Raw genomic sequence first — 17,033 nt, forward strand, 5'->3', positions numbered from 1 at the left:
CCATAGGTGGACGCCGTTTCGAGATATCGCCATAAAGGTGGACCTGGGGTGACCCTATAATTTGTTTGTACAATATGGGCATCAAACGAATGGTGTTAATGAGTATTTTAAAAGGGAGTGGGCCTTAGTTCTATAAGTGGATGCCCTTTCGAGATATCGCCATAAAGGTTGACCAGGGGTGACTCTATAACGCGTGTGTACGATATGGGTATCAAATGAAAGGTGTTAATGAGTATTTTAAAAGGGAGTAATCGTTAGTTCCATAGGTGGACGCCGTTTCGAGATATCGCCATAAAGGTGGCCCAGGGGTGACCCTAGAATTTGTTTGTACAATATGGGTATCAGAAGAAATGAGTATTTTAAAAGGGAGTAATCCTTAGTTCCATAGGTGGACGCCGTTTCGAGATATCGCCATAAAGGTGGACCAGGGGTGACCCTAGAATTTGTTTGTACAATATGGGCATCAAACGAAAGGTGTTAATGAGTATTTTAAAAGGGAGTGGGCCTTAGTTCTATAGGTGGACGGCGTTTCGAAATATCGCCATAAAGGTTGACCAGGGGTGACTCTAGAACGCGTTTGTACGATATAGGTATCAAATGAAAGGTGTTAATGAGTATTTTAAAAGGGAGTGGGCCTTAGTTCTATAGGTGGACGCCTTTTCGAGGTATCGCAATAAAGGTGGACCAGGGGTGGCTCTAGACTTTGTTTGTACGATATGGGTATCAAATGAAAGGTGTTAATGAGTCATTTTAAAAGGGAGTGAGCCTTCGTTCTATAGGTGTTCGTCTTTTCGAGATTTCGCCATAAAGGTGGACCAGGGGGGATTTTAGAATATGTTTGTACAATATGGGTATCAAATGAAAGGTGTTAATGAGTATTTTTAAAAGGGAGGGGCCTTCGTTCTATAGGTGTTCGCCTTTTCGAAATATCGCCATAAAGGTGGACCAGGGGTGACTCTAGAATGAGTTTGTACGATACGGGTATCAAAAGAAAGGTATTAATGAGAGTTTTAAAAGGGAATGGTGGTAGTTGTATATGTGAAGGCGTTTTCCAGATATCGACCAAAATGTGGACCAGGGTGACCCAGAACATCATGTGTTGGATACCGCTAATTTATTTATATATGTAATACCTGCCAAGATTTTAAGGGTTTTTTATTTCGCCCTGCAGAACTTTTTCATTTTCTTCTACTTAATATGGTAGGTGTCACAACCATTTTATAAAGTTTTTTCTAAAGTTATATTTCGCGTCAATAAAACAATCCAATTACCTTACCATATTTCATCCCTTTTTTGGTATTTGGTATAGAATTATGGCATTTTTTAATTTTTCGTAATTTTCGATATCGAAAAGGTGGGCGTGGTCATAGTTGGATTTCGTTCATTTTTCATACCAAGATAAAGTGAGTTCAAGTAAGCACGTGAACTAAGTTCATTAAAGATATGTCGATTTTTGCTCAAGTTATCGTGTTAACGGCCATTCGGAAGGACAGACGGACGACTCTGTATAAAAACTGGACGTGGCATCAACCGATTTCAAAAGGATTGGTTAATTTTTGTTCGACTTATGGCGTTAAAAGTATCCTAGACAAATTAAATGAAAAGGGGCGGAGCCACGCCCATTTTGAAATTTTCTTTTATTTTTGTATTTCGTTGCACCATATAATTACTGGAGTTGAATGTTGACATAATTTACTTATATACTGTAAAGATATTAAATTTTTTGTTAAAATTTTACTTTAAAAAAAATTTTTTTTTAAAAGTGGGCGTGGTCCTTCTCCGATTTTGCTAATTTTTATTAAGCGTACATATAGTGATAGGAGTAACGTTTTAAATTACCTTCTTTTAAAAGTGGGCGGTGCCACGCCCATTGTCCAAAATTTTACTAATTTTCTATTCTGCGTCATTTGTAATGAATTATCGCACTTTTTCGGTTTTTCGAAATTTTCGATATCGAAAAAGTGGGCGTGGTTATAGTCCGATATCGTTCATTTTAAACAGCGATCTGAGATGAGTGCTAAGGAACCTACATACCAAATTTCATCAAGATACATCAAAATTTACTCAAGTTATCGTGTTAACGGACGGACCGACGGACGGACGGACAGACGGACATGGCTCAATCAAATTTTTTTTCGATCCTGATTATTTTGATATATGGAAGTCTATATCTGTCTCGATTCCTTTATATATGTACAACCAACCGTTATCCAATCAAACTCTGTGAGCTCTGCTCAACTGAGTATAGAAAATGTCTACATTAATTGTGGTACACCATATGTTTTTTCAAATAAAGAAACACACATGCATTCGTGTAATTCACTTCCACAGTTTGAAACTTACCGTTTTTTGCTCGGAAATTCGCTTTGCGCAATATTTCTTCTTTTCCCAAATTCATACAAACTTCAATAATTATTAAACAAAAACACTATTTGCATTTTTATGTAATAATTTGCACCTTGGTAATTTCGGACACTACTGAACGTATTGGACTGCTTCGTTTATTCTGCTAACGAATGGTGTTGGGGCCAAAGAAAAGGCTCCAGCGATGTTTACACTCCAATGTCATTTATTCTCCTAATTTGAATTTTCTTAATGCTAAGAGCCAAAGCTCTATATACCTATCTATTCAAAATATTAATGTATTTCTCTATGCCAAAAAAAATGCACCGTAATATTGTTCGATGCCTTTTCAAAGCCTATTTTGTTTGTCGATCTGCCTGCTACATACATACATGTTGATATACATATAATGCAAGTAAGTTTGTAGGTGGGAATAATAAGTAAGCTAGTTAAGACGAAAGTACATAAATTTTGGGAGCGAAAGAGCGTAGCTAAGTAGGCAACAAATCGTTAAGTAAATGATTAAACTATTATTGATGTATGTATGTTAATATGAAAACGTATACTCCGCTGGCTAAGTGGAATGAATCTGACCAAACAAATGGGTTTCTGTTGTGTTTTTCAAAATAATTTCACCATACATTGAGCGCTTTTCAGCGCCTTCAGGTAAAAAGATTATGTTGTTGTGTGATTGAATATACCATTTTAGCTGGTTTTTGTACATAAGAATGCAAAATCTTAACCTGAAGGCGAGTTCACAATTGGTCTATATCTCGAGTCCTTAGTTACCCAGCGAAAAGAAAAGCCCTTGTTTCATTAGCATTTATCAACAACTTACAATGGATACTCATGCGGTTCAAACACATCCTAGGGTTATCCGGGTCCACGTTTTGGTCTATATCTCGAGACCCCAGTGAAGGAGGGGCATGAAAAACATTCTATACTATAGCATTCATAAACAGCTTCCATTTGATACCCATATTGTAGAAACACACCCTAGGGTTACCCGGGTCCACATTTTGGCCTATATCTCGAGGCCCTGGAATCAGATTCTTAAAATTTCAAAACACAAACCATCTACTGAATAGTCGGAACAAAGCCTAAAAATTTGGTTTGGATAGGTGAGCCCGCTCTTGAGTTATAAAATCATATATATAGATGTATCATGTAGGACTCATTAACAACCACTAGAAATTATCAATGGAATTTTATTCAAGTAAATTTTTACAAGCACTCTTTACAAGCATTTCATACACAGTGCATTACATTGTTACTCATAGCCATAAATAATTATTTTAACCAAAATAGTTTATTGGAATTTGTATTATATTTTGCTTTAAACTTTGAAGTAGCGAATATGATAAGCATTGTGTGTACCTCTTATTTTAATAGCACAGTATATTAACTGGCGTTGGCCTAGTAGAAGAGTACGTGGACGCACACCACACCGAGGAACCTGGGCTTAAGTCCCGAAAAAGCAACATGGAAAAGAAGCGATAATACATTACCAAATACCGATAAAGTGATGCAACTTTATATGTATGTGGATTGACTCTCTGGCGAAGAAACATTTAGAAGGAGAAAACTTAAAGGTTTTTAAACCGTATAGCAACAAGTAAGGAAGGCTAAATTCGTGTGTAACCGAACATTACATACTGAGTTGAGAGATATGGAGACAAAATAAAGGAAAATCACCATGAAGGAAAATGAACCTAGGGTAACCCTGAAATGCGTTTGTATAACATGGGTATGAAATGGAAGGTATTAAAGAGTATTTTAAGAGGGAGTGGGCCATAGTTCTATAGGTGGAGGCCATTTAGGGATATCTCCATAAAGGTGAACCAGCGCTGACACTAGAATTTGTTTGTACAAGGGTTTTAAAAGGGCGTAGGCTTAGTTCTATAGGTGGACGCCATTTCGAGATATCGGCATAGAAGTGGACCAGGGGTGACTCTAGAATTTGTTTGTACGATATGGGTATCAAATGAAATGTGTTAATGAGTATTTTAAAAGGGAGTGGGCCTTAGTTCTATAGGTCCTGGGGTGACCCACAAAATCATCTGTCGGGTACCGCTAATTTATTTATATATGTAATACCACGAACAGTATTCCTGCCAAGATTCCGAGGGTTTTTAATTTCGCCCAACAGAACTTTTTCATTTTCTTCTACTTAATATGGTAGGTGTCACACCCATTTTACAAATTTTTTTTCTAAAGTTATATTTTGCGTCAACAAACCCATCCAATTATCATGTTTTATCCCTTTTTTCGTATTTGGTATAGAATTAAGGCATTTTTTCATTTTTCGTAATATTCGATATCGAAAAAGGGTCATAGTCGGATTTCGGCCATTTTTTATACCAATACAAAGTGATTTCAGATAAGTACGTGAACTTAGTTTAGTAAAAATATATCGATTTTTGCTCAATTTATCGTATTAATGGCCGAACGGAAGGACAGACGGTCGGCTGTGTAGAAAAACTGGGCGTGGCTTCAACCGATTTCGCCCTTTTTCACAGGAAACAGTTATCGTCCTAGAATCTAAGCCCCTACCAAATTTCACAAGGATTGATAAATTTTTGTTCGACTTATGGCATTAAAAGTATCCTAAATTTTTTTTAAGTGGGCGTGGTCGTCCCCCGATTTTGCTAATTTTTATTAGGCATACATATAGTAATAGGAGTAACGTTCCTGCCAAATTTCAACATGATAATTTCAACGACTGCCAAATTACAGCTTGCAAAACTTCTAAATTACTTTCTTTTAAAAGTGGGCGGTGCCACGTCCATTGTCCAAAATTTTACTAATTTTCTATTCTGCGTCATAAGTTCAACTTATCTACCAAGTTTCATCGCTTTTCCGTCTTTGGTAATGAATTATCACTCTTTTTCGATTTTTCGAAATTTTCGATATCGAAAAAGTGGGCGTGGTTATAGTCCGATATCGTTCATTTTAAATAGCGATCTGAGATGAGTGCCCAGGAACCTACATACCAAATTTCATCATAAAATAAAATAAATGTAAGGCGCAATAACCTCCGAAGAGATCTAAGGCCAAGCTTCTCTACCAATTTGCGTCGTGCTCCTCTTGAATTTCCCTACAAATTGGCCGGACGGGACCTACATGATTTTATGCAGACTCCGAACGGCATCTGCAAGACATACGAGTTTTCACTGAGAGCTTTTCATGGCAGAAATACACCCGGAGCGCTTGCAAAACACTGCCGAGGGCGACCCCGTTTAGAAAAATGTTCTTCTAATTGAAAAACCTTATTTCTAAAATTTTTGATGTTGCTTTGCCCGGGGTTTGAACCCAGGGCATCCGGTGTGGTAGGCGGAACACGCTATCATCACACCACGGTGGCCGCCGCTAAGATACCTCAAAATTTACTTAAGTTATCGTGTTAACGGACGGACGGACGGACGGATGGTAGTCTATATCTATATCGATTCCTTTATACCTGTACAACCAACCGTTATCCAATCAAAGTTAATATACTCTGTGAGTAGATAATCTCTCTATGCTACTATTAAAACTATAAAACGCATTAAGTAACGCAAAAGGAATTCAAAAACTTGGGTTTTGCTGGCATTCAAATTCCTTGTAGTCTCCTAATTTTGCTCGATTTTCTTAAATTTTTAATCAATCGGGTTCAATTTACAAAGATTTTTTTTAAATAAAAACTTTGTTATTTATATTTTTGAATGAAGAAAAATCAAAATTTGAGTTTTCTTTTTGCGTTCATTGTTGCAGGAAAACTTTCAACGTGCGTTCATTCAAAGTGACGCTAGCACCAAAACGCCACCAAAGCCGAATGTGTTCGAGCTCTTAAGAGAAGAAAATTAAAAATTTTGCAAGATTTGGTTAGAGTTTTGTTTCTCTGATAGTAACTGTTTTATAGCCGCTTACGGAAGACGATATTTGCATATATAAAGGCAGCCTTCATATATCATTTAATGTTCGTTACATTTATTTTTGAATGTACTATATCTAATGTATATATGGGACGCCATAATATCCGAACTAAGACTTATCTTACTTGTAACGGCGGCCGCTGTGTTCTGGTGGTAGCTTGTTCGGCCTACCACACCGAAGATCATGGGCTCATACCCCGGCCAAAGCAACATCAAAACATTAGAAACAAGTTGTTTCAATAAGAAGAAAGTTATTTTTAAGCGCGTCGCCTTTCGGCATCTGCCACGAAAAATTCTCAGTGAAAACTCGTCTACCTAGCAGATGCCGTTGGGAGTCGGCATAAAATATGTAAGTCTCGGCCCGCCAATTTGTAGACAAAATTAAAAGGAGCACGATGCAAATTGGAAGAGAATCTCGGCCTAAAATCTCTTCTGAGGTTATCGCGCCTTACATTTTTTAACGTCATAATTTTGGTAGCTTTACTTTCTACAACACCTTCCCATAGCTTTATTTTAAACGGTATGCGGTTGCTATTTTCTACTTGTTGTCTTATAATAATGCTTTATGAAAGTAATATTAATATGGGCTATTAGTTTAATACATAACGCTGTCTTTAGATAAGCCTTAAGTACAGAAAAATATGGTATATAATAAGAAAAATTCCATACTCCAAACGGATTTAAGGCCGCATGCTATAATTCTTTGAGCAAAATCAAATAAGCTTTGTATAAACTAAACATTTTTTTATGGATATTTATGTATGTATTTGTATGCCACATTTGACAAACTCAATGAATAAAGCACGTTCTTGATCATTTTCACATGTGTTAATTGTGGTTTTCTGCAATTTTCGAGCAGCGTTTTTCACATTAGGCACGTAAGGCTAATTTTTTCTGCAATCAGTGGATTCAATTGTGAAATATTGCAATTTTTTTTAGCTTTAAGTTGTGAACAGTGATTGACATTATTTCTAACTGAACGCATTAGGGAATGCTGGACGGCAAAAAATGTTACCATAAATTTTCAATCTTTCAACTTGTTTGTATTAAACCCTACAAACATTTGGTGTCATAAAAGAGGACTTACGCTCTTTATGAGCTCATTTAGGACCCCGAAATTTGCGTATTTTCTTTCTTCCGACCTGAGCCGAATTTCAAATATTATATGAGGCTAAATATGAGTCATATTTGACACATATTGGCGTCTTAAATAGATCATTTGGACTCCAAAAAGACTGTTTTATTACCCTTTTCGGAACCAATTATGAGCCTTGTCCAAATACTTCGTTTTGGTTACTAAATTAAAAATTTTAGGAATTGCATTTGTGCATTGGGATTAAAAAGTAAACCAAGCTCTGGATAATTTTTTTATATACGAAAACAAAACGAAACATTTCCGTATGGATGGGGCAAACCCATGCAGCAAACTCGCGTTCGCAACAAATCAGAAAATGAGTAGAAACTTACTATATTGCAGATGACTTGAATTTATCAGCAGAAATTAAAGACGCAAAGTCCATTTTGAAAGATTCAAAGAATTAAAAATGTCGTCTGTAACTACTGTTCATCCAGGGTTTTTGTAAAATTCCACAAGCCGGCTCGTAACTTTCCTTCCCTGATTAATCCCCACAGCTCACTAGGTGCTCTTCCGATATATACATAACTCACTGTGCAACGGATAAATAGCGGTCGCAAGATTCCACATGTTTTAAATAAACTTTCTCTCTAAATATATCGATCTCTTTCTTTTCATTTATCCTAAATATTAGAACCTACCAGAGCTCGAAGCTTTATTCAAAGCTTCAGGTCACAGGGTTATCGGGAAATTTCGTAAAATTTAGAAACAATATTTACAAGATCGGACGATCCCTGGATCACCTAGCTAATTTGTTTTCCCTTATGTTGCATTGTCATGGGGTTCCGAACTATGTTATTAGTTTCAAGGATATAGATCTACGGGAAGTTACTGAAATAGCTGTCGCAAGATTTCACATGTTGTAAATGTACTTTCTAAACATCTCGATAACTGTCCCATTTAGTAAACTGTTTATCCTAAATATTCCAACCTAGTAAAGCCCGATGCTACGATCTCTGTATTAAAGTGAAGTTCCTTAAAACTCGAAAGAAAAATGTCTAAGCTCGGAAGATCATTTGATTTCTTATGATCCCTGGACAACCTGACAAAAAATTTGTTTCCTCATGTTGAACTGTGATCGGATTCTGATGTGTTTTCCAGGTTTCAAGGGATGCTACTCATAAATGGATTGCAAGATTCTCCAATTTTGTACTGAAATTTGCGGAAAAACATCAAACGAAACTAATATACATTAAGTAGCGTTTGTAGTTCTAATTCAAATTCAAAATGTATATCCACAGCTAATTCATATGTACATATCGGGGTATGCACGTATTGTGAATAGGGTTTTAAGTCAAAAAACTCCTGCCACGCCCATAAAAATATCCAAAATAATTATTGTCACGGATATTAGCATCACTAAGCTATACCATCATTAAGGCGATGCTAAGGCCATGCTAAGCGATATTTACGTCAATAATCAAATCATGTATACACATATATAAGGCAGCCGAGAGATGTCACACACAGATGCATTTACTTATACGCCTACGTGTGCGCGAGAGACTGTAAACTACAAACATTCACATCAATAATTCAATCATTATGTCCACACATATCAGAAACGATATAATATACAGACATTGCATAGACGAAATAGTGTGAGGCAAGCTTCACAAAATTCTAGTAGGTAACATTCACCACTTACCACAGCAGAATTTGTTAAACTACCACTGTCTGTATTTGTTATTTAATAATTATTTGTACACTTTTTATTCAGCTAATGTGTTCAGAATTTTAACTTTTACTCACTAAAACTCCAATCAGTGTATTTCTGTGCTTAAATTATATTAAAAATTGTGTTAAAGTTTTTGGTGTGGTGAAAGTGACCTATTAGAATTTTGTTACGCTCCGCTGCTTTCCACCGAAGTTCGCGCATGCAATGTCTTTATATTCCAAAATGTTTGCACATATGTAGGTACACGCAGCTGAGAAGCAGGGCACAACCATATGCAGACATCTTATTTGAGATGCTCCTAAATGTAGGCAATTATAATTGTGGAAGTGTCGCTCACACATACAAGCATGGGGTATGAGAGAAGCTATAAAATCGTGCAATTTTAGTTATAGCTGAGAAGTTTGAGAGCTCATGGACAACGCTAGTAGATTCCAGAAGATGCCAACCATAGCGGAATGATACAAGGTGGCAGCATGGTGACATACCTACAAACATAAATAAAAATTCCATGTACTTTGTTTTTGTAAATTCGATTGACAAATGTCAAAACCGTACTGCGCCGTAAGTTGATGTATCAAATCAAATAAAAAAAGTTTATAATCAGCTGTTCCATGCTGCCACCTTGTATCGTTGCGCCATGATGCCAACGAGGAAACCAGAGAGTGTAAAAGGCCGCAGATGTAGAGGCGCTGGAATTCAGTTTGATTTGAGTTGTCAAGCAGTTACGACTAAGACGATATCTAGCGAGCAATAGCAGTATTATTGTGAAAGTCAGTTTCATTTAAGCTATCAGTTTGGTTATTAAACTATTCGTTCCACAGTTTGAGTGTTATTGTGAAGTATTTTAATAAAGGCCATTTTTCCATTATTCAATATTGGAGTTATTTATTCAACAGTTTAGTGATACGAACCTAGCAAAAGGGCAAATAAGAGGATTTGCAGCAAAATCGTTACATTATTTTGTTTTTGAAAATTATTGCTTATGGAATATAAGAAGTTTAAATATTCCACAGTAATTAGAAAAGTAAGTGTGTAAAAATTTTTGTTGTTATATCGGCCTACTGATTTGTAAGATCGCGGGTTCGAATCGTGCTCAAGGCTTAACAATAATTATTTTATCATTATTATTGTTATGATAAATTTTTTCTTATTTGAAAAAATTATTAAATTAGAATAGAAGAAAGAAAAAATTTAGACAACTGCCAAAGTTTGTTGTATAGATCCATTTCGAGAACTGCGCAATTCTTTCATCGGCAACGTTTAGGCGCGCTGCTGTAACCACTCAGCCATAATTATTGTTAGGCCTTGAGCTCGATTCGAACCCGCAATCGTAAGTATGTAACTTTATCTAAACTTATAAAATTGTTGCGCATAAAATTAGTACAGCGAAATTTCAGTATGCTCAGTTGCAACTGAAATATGTCTCTCCATTTAATCCCTGCACCCCACTTCTATGATCGAAAAGGGTGTGTGTCCACTATTCATTGTAACCGATTCAGTTATATGTTATACACTATGACCAACATAGGAGCATGCCTCCGCTGTTCAGTACAACTCGTTTTGTAGCGAGTTATTTACACCTGCTGAGAGTCTTCAATAATTTCCGCTAGGTGAGCCTCCTAAAAATTATCTAAGTGAAAAATGTTTTTTTTACCTGCAAATATAGATGTATATACATGTGAAAAAAAAAACACGGCTAATATGTAAATAAGTGTGTATAACAACAATAAACACAAATAAATCAGCTGATATATACGACGTATGTATGTAAGAATTGTTGCTAGTGCTACTTTTTGTTTCTCAAACACAAACCAATGTGGGATCACCTTTTACTCATTGTTGCATGGCCTAAGGATCTCTTGTCAAATTTGGGTTCGAGACAAACTGGTTCCGGCGTTGGTATCATCTGTGTCGATTTTCGTTCTGATCTGTTTTTGTCGTCTGTCCTGTAGTTATAGTTCGTAGGTACATGAGCAGGTACTGTCAAAATTGATGCTTGTGTATATTTATGTGTATGTGTTCATTCGGAACCGAGGGTGGTTTTTACTGATCGATTTGTGTGGCTGACTGAGGCACGTAAAGGTCGTTTGACCTCCTTTGTGGCTTTGGTGTGTTTATTGTTTTGTGTTTGTCCGTTGTACCTGTGTGATTACTTTGTTTCTTGGAAACAAGTTTTAAAGGACTTATTTGGTTGATTTATTCCAACAGGGTGGATAAATGATGTATATTGGAACGATTTTCCGTCATCCCTTGTCAAATTTGGTTTCGAGAAAAACCGGCTTCGGCTGGTGCCATCATCAGGGTCGATTTTCGTTCTGATCTATTGTTGTCCTTTGTCCTGTATTTATAGTTCTTAGGTACATGAGCAGCTATTGTCAAATTTGATGCTTGTGTGACCAATTTTCGCCGGTTGGCGGAGCGAAGGAGCGACTGGCGCGCTTTGTTGGACGGTCATAACCGTTTAGACGGTTAAGCACCAATTAAGCAAGTAAGTAAATGTATTTATGTGTAGGTGCTGTGTGCTCATTCAGAACCGAGGGTGGTTTTTACAGATCGATTTGTGTGACTGACCGAAGCATTTATTTTGGTGCGTTAATTGGTTTGTATTTATTTGTTGTTGCGTGTTTGTCTGTTGTACCTGTGTGATTACTTTGTTTCTTGTAAACAAGTTTTAAAGGCTCGAATATTTTGCCAAAAAGTGTATTTATCTGTTTGTTTATTATTCTACCGTCGAATGTTTTCTGTTTGTATATTTCCATGTTTTCGAATACGTTGAGACGTCGGTCTTTTGCTTGTGTGTGAAGAACACTAACTAACGTTCATTTTCGACCATGTGAATCGCGAAGTTAGATTCTGGTATAATGTTTGGATTCCGTGTTTTTTGTTGTAATCTCGAATGTGCTCTATGAACCTCGTTCTTATTTGCCGTCCTATTTGTCCTATGCAACTATGTTGGCATCCGCAAGTAAGCTTGTATACGCCGTGGCTGCTAAACGACGGATCCTCTGAGTTAGTGTTAGTTCTTAGTTTTCACCCTAGATTGTTCGATGTTTTGAACGCTGTGTTAATGTTGTATTTTTTAAAGAAGTTTGCCAATTTATATGTTGCTTTTCCAGTATATGTCATAGTCGTCCAGATATTATTATTTTCCATTTCATTATTTATTTTTGGTTCACCATGCGTCCTTCTGAGCTTATCTACTAGTGCTTTTTTTATATTCGTTGTTTGCAGCAATGTTATATATGACTTCAAGCTCTCTCTTATATGCCTCTTGTGTAAGAGGTGTTTTTAAACGGTTTTATTTAGGTTGACTTGACAGGCAGGCCGCATGCACGGCCGTTGTGAACGAATCTTGTAATTAAAATTTCAGTAACATCCCGATAAGCTACAAGCTTGAAACTTGGAATGTAGTTCAGAACCCGATGACAATGCAATCATAAGAAAAAAATCGCCACTAGGTGGCAAAAGGATCGAGATATTCGAAAAATTCGCATTTGTGGTCGGATTTGGCTCATATTTGGAACACATAATACATGCAAGAATAGAAATCGACCTGTGAAAAAAATCGCCACTAGGTGGCGCATGGATCGAGATATTCACAAAAATCGTATTTGTGTTCCGATTTGGCTCATATTTGGAACACATAATACATACATGAATAGAAAACGGCCTGTGAAAAAATCACTGCTAGGTGGCGCAAAGATCGAGATATTCAAAATTTTCGTATTTTTGGTCCGATTTGGTCCATATTTGGAAAATATAATACATAAAAGAATAGAAAGCGACCTATGAAAAAACTCGCTGCTAGGTGGAGCAAGGATCGAGATATTTACAAAAATCGTATTTGTGGTCCGATTTGGCTCATGTTTGGAACACATAATACATACAAGAATAGAAAGCGACCTATGAAAAAAATCGCCGTTAGGTGGCGCAAGGATCGAGATATTCACACAAATCTTATTTGCGGTCCGATTTGATTTTGGAGTTGGAGGAGGGACAAGCATACGTGGCGCAGAGTCGAGTAATATCTTTGGAAGGATTATGTATTGAGGACTTAGGTTGTAACAAATTGTCAGGAAAGAGTCCTTGTAATAATGAGTCACTAAATGAACTAAATTGAATGAGAAATAATAGGTAATTAAATAAAGACTAAAAACTTGAAAATAAAATAATAAAAAAAAAATTTTAAGTTAAGTGTGATGACTAGTACCTAGGACCTACCTAATTATTTTCTAGCTTTTCGTATTATTATTACTTCATGTAAGTATTGTTTTCAATAAAACCGTTTAACTTTTTTTTATTATTTTATTTCAAGTATATCTACCAAATGCCTTAACGCTGCATTTTTATACTATTGGGGGTGATTTGAGCTATTATGTATTAAGTATTGTGTCGGTGGCCGTTGGCTTTCTATAAACATATGACATAGATAAATCTTTTGGCAACTTTATCAGTATTTATCGTGAGGTCTAGGTAGTTGATTCCTCCGTCTTTTTCGGTTTCCATTGTAAATTTTATATTTCCTTGCTGCTTGTTGAGGCACTCCAGCACAAGCTCTTCGTTATTAATAGTTAAAATGCATATTATGTCATCCACGTATCTAGCATAAAATTACACGACTAATTTGAACTTCAGCACCTGCATGTACTTTTCTTCCAGATTTTGTATTAACAGTTCTATAAGAATAGCTGATGGGGGGCTTCCCATTCGTAGACCGTTTGTTTGTCTATGTATTTTACTGTCGAATTGAAAATAGTTTTGACGTAAAGTGGTTGTTAGCGTATTTGTGATTTGCATACTTTTCACTTTGTTTTTTTTTGTATTATGTTTTTGTATTGTTGAACTATGGCACAAAGTCTCCGATAGTGATATTGTCTAATTTATGCGTCCGATATCCGTAATACATATGTTAACTTTGGTTCCTTAAAAATATTCCTTCAAAAAGAAGCTCCATCTCTCATATTTGCTGCTCAGAATGACTATTAACTCATTTAACAATCCTAATCCCTTGCTCATACCTACTACCCAACAAAAACATGTCATGTGATAAAACTTGAGCTTGAAACACTTCTTAAAGCATCGCTCAACAATGGCGACGTTATTAGTATTAATTGGAGTTGTCAAATGTTATTTGCTTCAATTAGAGCACTCGACTTGCGGACCGTATATTTACGCCCATCCACGTCCAATGTGTAAATATCGTTGCTCCTTTTATAATGTCAGAAGCCAAAAAACTACGAAAAAAAAAATATTTCGCGAATTTCCGCAGTTCTATGACAAGCAATATGCGCTTATCGAGGGAATATCAATGAAACGGCGCACAGGGAAAAACGAAGCCCTGAATCAACGAAAATTAATATTAGCAAGCAATATAACATGTACTATACATACATACATACATTGAGCTGTAGAGTAACCAACAGATGCATAAAAAAAGAATTGAAAGCTAAAGGCTAATAAATTAAAAACGATGCCGCGCATGAGGAGTAAAGCCACATGACAACAAAAGCAACAATGCCGCAAAACCTTGGCACTTTCTTGTAAAGCGTGCCATTCACCAAACGATGAACAATATGAGAAGACGGGCGAGCAGCGGAATTGTACGTTATGAGATAGCTGCACGCAAGCTGCTGGTGACATCTCCCCTTCAATCCGATGTCAAACAAACTATTCTAGTTAATATAAGTGGCGCTCTGTTGTAAATAAATATCAGTAAAAAACTTCAAGCTGATGAGTTAGGGGAATAAAAGAATTCCAAATAATAGTTACTTGAAGAATATGAAATTGTATAAGAAATTGATCGAAATTACAGAGTTCAATCAAATATATTTGGTGTTTAGAAATAAATAATAAAACGCATTTATGTGATGGCCCAAAATTTGATAAAACTTTGAAAAGGCAGCATGCAGCATGTTTGTCCATAAAGGTCGCACTCGCAAACCACTATTTCGGCCGTTTAGGTATTGTGGAATATAACCTCCTTTGTCAGCTTTTTCACTTACACTGGACAAATAAGGTGACAGTCCTTTATGCCGTAAGTTGTTTTGTAGCTAGTAGACAAATGAATTATTTTCGACATCGAGCTTATAGTTCTTGAAAGCCAAGCACTTACCAACATCGGGCACGCCGGCACTCTCCGAGGGATGTCCTGTCCCAGGGCTACAACACCAAACGCAACGAAGCCTTTTACCACCAAGACACTCACCCCTAGAGTGGCGACGTCTCCCCCGTTGAACTTCAGAATACTGCAGCTAATCTGTATTCAACTGTAAACTTGGTTACCTGGGAAGATTACGGAGATAGGCGAAGCGGCACAACATACCCGTAGCTGCGGCTGAAGAACCTAAGCTTACTGCAAAATCTGCTTCGCAGACTTGCTCTGGCTACGACGTCCATAGAAAAGATCGCCCAGTCGACAAATCAAGATGGCAGTCCAAGTGACGCGCAATAAATCTACTCCATACCCTAAAGAATTTTTAAAATCAAATTTCTAGTATAGCCAAATTAACTGACAGGACTGTTTAGTCAAACATTTTTTCAAACATTTCCCATTCAACACAGATTTCTGAAAGAAGTACAGATTAAAAAGAGAAAATTACTTTCGGTCAAGCTTTCAATCAATCTGAGCTTAAGTTACACACTGTTAAGACCCTTTGGCTTACATATATAATATTATTAAAAAAAATAAAATAAATGTAAGGTGGGATAACCTCCGAAGAGATCTAAGGCCGAGCTTCTCTTCCAATTTGCGTCGAGCTCCTATTGATTTTCCCTACAAATCGGCCGGACGGGACCTACATGTTTTATGCCGACTCCGAACGGCATCTGCAAGGCAGATGAGTTTTCACTGAGAGCTTTTCATGGTAGAAATACACCCGGAGCGCTTGCCAAACACTGCCGAGGGGCGACCCCGCTTAGAAAAATTGTCTTCTAATTGAAAAATCTTATTTCTAAAATTTTGATGTTGCTTTGGCCGGGGTGTGAACCCAGGGCATACGGTGTGGTAGGCGGAGCACGCTACCATCACACCACGGTGGCCGCCCGTAATATTATTAATCCTAACATTTTCAAAAATCAGACATTAAAAATGTTGCAATAGAGAAAAAAATTCCTAACACATTTCGATTTGTAGAAGGTTTTCTGTTTCCATAAAACCAGTGTTACCATTTTGGTGCTTTTGGAGCCAGATCCAGCCCTTTTTTTGCGTTTAGCTCCAAAAATTCCGGATTAGCTCCTAGCTCTTTTTTTTGGCTCTCTTTAAAATGATTGTCCCTTTTTGGCTCCAAATTTATTTCGGCAATACGTATTGTGAAATTTGTAATGTGTTTTATGTGTGTCGAAGTTTTATTTTATTTGTTTCATTGTTTCATTATGTATGATGTGGAATCTCGGTACTCAAGTGATAACAAAAAATTTTAATCGATAAACTGTGTCATGAGGTTGTATGTTTGCTTTCCAGCTTATGCAACAGCATAGTGTCACCTTCTAAGATTTTTGACTCTTTAACTTCAGGTTATAATAAATTTTTGTCTCCCGTGCCTTATTTTCATTATACCTTTGAAGAATAAAAACGAATAAAAAAATAAGATAAATTTATAAACGAATTTATTGAAAGAAAGATAGGTAATATATGTCGTGACTTCATAAATAAATTAATAGGTTTGTTGAATTCGCTTCTGACAATAAGAAGTGGTCTTAAACGGCTGATTAAATGCTGTCATGACTTTGAAATAAACAACGATTTCTTAAAATTAAGGAACACAAAAAATATTTCTGTGGTCACAAGCCTTAACAGCGCAAGTCCATTTTTGGCTTAATTGAGTTATTATCATGGCTGAATTCTCCTTATTCGATTTCATATTGTGTCAAAATTTTATGAAGATCACTCCAATAGTTAAAGAGATATTAAGAAAAGGCAAACAGCGGAAAAATAGCATATCTAACTTGTGCTTTTATTCCATAA

Source organism: Eurosta solidaginis, chromosome 2 (genome assembly GCF_040869045.1).
Source record: "Eurosta solidaginis isolate ZX-2024a chromosome 2, ASM4086904v1, whole genome shotgun sequence".
In the NCBI taxonomy this organism is placed as follows: Eukaryota; Metazoa; Arthropoda; class Insecta; order Diptera; family Tephritidae; genus Eurosta; species Eurosta solidaginis.